The sequence below is a fragment of the Atta cephalotes genome (assembly GCF_000143395.1).
Source record: "Atta cephalotes unplaced genomic scaffold scaffold00022, whole genome shotgun sequence".
In the NCBI taxonomy this organism is placed as follows: domain Eukaryota; kingdom Metazoa; phylum Arthropoda; class Insecta; order Hymenoptera; family Formicidae; genus Atta; species Atta cephalotes.
In genome coordinates, this window is record NW_012130086.1 from 4,560,446 (window position 1) to 4,563,054 (window position 2,609).

Consider the following 2,609-nt stretch of genomic DNA (forward strand, 5'->3'; position numbering starts at 1 on the left):
TCTCTCTCTCTCTCTCTCTCTCTCTCTCTCTCTCTCTCTCTCTCTCTCTCTCTGTGATACCGCGTAGAAAAGGCTACCCTTCGTCCATCTCCTCCTCCCTCTTCTTCCCTCGTCCACCACCCTCACTCGCAGTTTCATCCCGTTTCCCTGCCGGGCGCCCCGAGGAAAAACACGTGAATGCCTGCCGCCGCTTTGGCAAGCACCGCCTTGCGTATTAATAATGAGCGCTTGACGCCCGCGCCAGACCAAGCGCCCAGCTTTCACGTCTCTGAGAACCTGCGGAGTTGACGGCCGAGCCGGATGAGGAATCTCGGCGGAACTCTTGGAACCACGCGATGCGATACGATGCGATGCAATGCAATGCGATGGGAAGCACATCCTTCCCGATCATTTTATTCCGTGGGAATCGCGCTCTCGCAATTGGAGGGATGAGCGGATGACGGTGGCTGCGCGCCCCGCGTTTTTATGAAAATTGAGTTATATACCAACTCGTCTCTCTAAATTCTTTGAAGTAGAATCTTATACTCTAAAGATTGAAAACTGAGCCATTTTTTTTCAAGACTGACCTCAGTTTTTATTTCTTTAAAAGTGAGATTTCACTCACTCGTTAGAGTGATAATTCACTATAAAAGTTTTAAAGAGTTAATTTAGTATATTTGTATCGGGAAATGAGTTGTATTTATCCTAATACTATGTGCACGTCAGTACGTATCGGTGATGTATCTGTTATGTTCTGAAATCTTGTTGCATGTATTCTGTTGACGAATGACGCGAGAGATTGAATAGTCTAGTTAATTAGTTAAGAATGTTTTGGCTATATCAGCTAAAGGTCAGATAATCAGTCAGATAATCTAAAATAAGCTAATATCAGTCAAAGACGTAAAGCGTAGATTGCATCATCCATCTGTAAAATTGGTTGATAAAAATGAAAGAGATAGGAAGATGGCCAGTTTCTACCTTTTTCGACCAAACATAATATGTTAGAGAAAGAAGGAGATTAGGCGTCTTCAGATACCTTTCTCTCATTTTTGTTGACTACATTTAATATCATTTAAATATAAATAGCGCGGTTCATATCTTTATTCAATATTATTTAAAAAGCCAATTATTATTTAAAAAATTTTGATGATATTAGCTCATGAAACTGCAAAAATTAAAGAAATAATTTGACTTATAATGATGATTTTATGCAGGAAAATGGTCGTATTTTCTGTAGTCCTAGTTCAATGATTTTTAAGCAAATATATGGATCCAAATCAATTTTTGCACGAATATTTATTGTTTGATCAGTATATGTTTAAAATCTGATTTAATTCTGAATGTTACTTCCTCATCAAATTTGTAAATAAGTATTAAAAAACGTGATTTTACGTTTTAAGAATCAAGATTAACAAAAAAATTAAATAACTTTTAAACCAATAAAAGAATTGTGTTCAAATTTTACGGATATTCAAACGAATAAAGAAACAATCTGAATGAAATTTTTATATTTTTAGTAATGTTTTGAAATGCGACCCAAACATTCTTAAATTTTATAGATGCAGATAACCGAGGGTTGTCTAATATCTCTGTCCATTTATGATTGACTGCAGGTAGATGTACAAAGAAAAACTTCTCGCACGGTAAAGATAAAAAGATAGTTTCTTCCTAACTGCTAATAGCAGATAAAAGAGCACTCAAAAAAGCAAGAATAGAATTCTAAAATTTTAGGAAAATTTGAAAGTCATCGGTTACAAAAATTGTTAGAATTTATATATTTTCTGTATTTTTCGCGTTATTTATTTCGATTAATCAAGCTAAAAATATTCTCATCACGCATCGTAACATTACAATAAATCCAAAAAATTTTTTTGATACAACTGATTTGTGTAATTTATTGCTTTTGGTCGCAAAGTAATATTCGTATAAGAATTTCTTTTTTAATTATTATTGTACAAATTATAAATATTTTGTCAGTATGTCATTATTAATTTATTAACATAATAAGTTACATTGTAAGATAAACTATGAATTGCCAGACGAACGCTCTTACCAAGCTCTTATTAACTACTCTCGTCATAAAAAAAAAAACAAAGTATCACTCTGCATCCGAGAAATAGTTCCTTCTAAGCCTCTTTTGTTTGGCACCTATATTATTTTCTACGAATACGAGGAACGTAGCGTGGAACGATACCCAACTCCGCCTTCGCGTCATTGTACCCTTTTCTTTGTTTCTGCATCTTGGTCTCGTCGCGTCGCAGTAATTTAAGCAGATCAATTCCGCCGGCGGGAGGAAAAAAAAGGGAGTAAAGACGCGATGCGAAGAGAGCGAGAAAGGTCCTAATTGCGCGCCAGCGACGCGAAGAGTCGCGTATAACGCGAAGAGGAGAAGCGATATCGTGTGTGCGTTATATCAAAGATGGCGAAAAAGTATGAGGCGGTCTCTCCTGATATCAGGGGAAAAATAACCGCCTACAAGTACGTACTTAGCGAGTCGTTATGTCGCGCAGCGGAGCGTAGCTCCTTCGGGAACCCGCTATGTTCATTCGCCACAGTCGTGCTCCGTGTACATTGCGCCCAATCGTTTCGAGCAACGTGCACATACACACACACATACACACACACACACA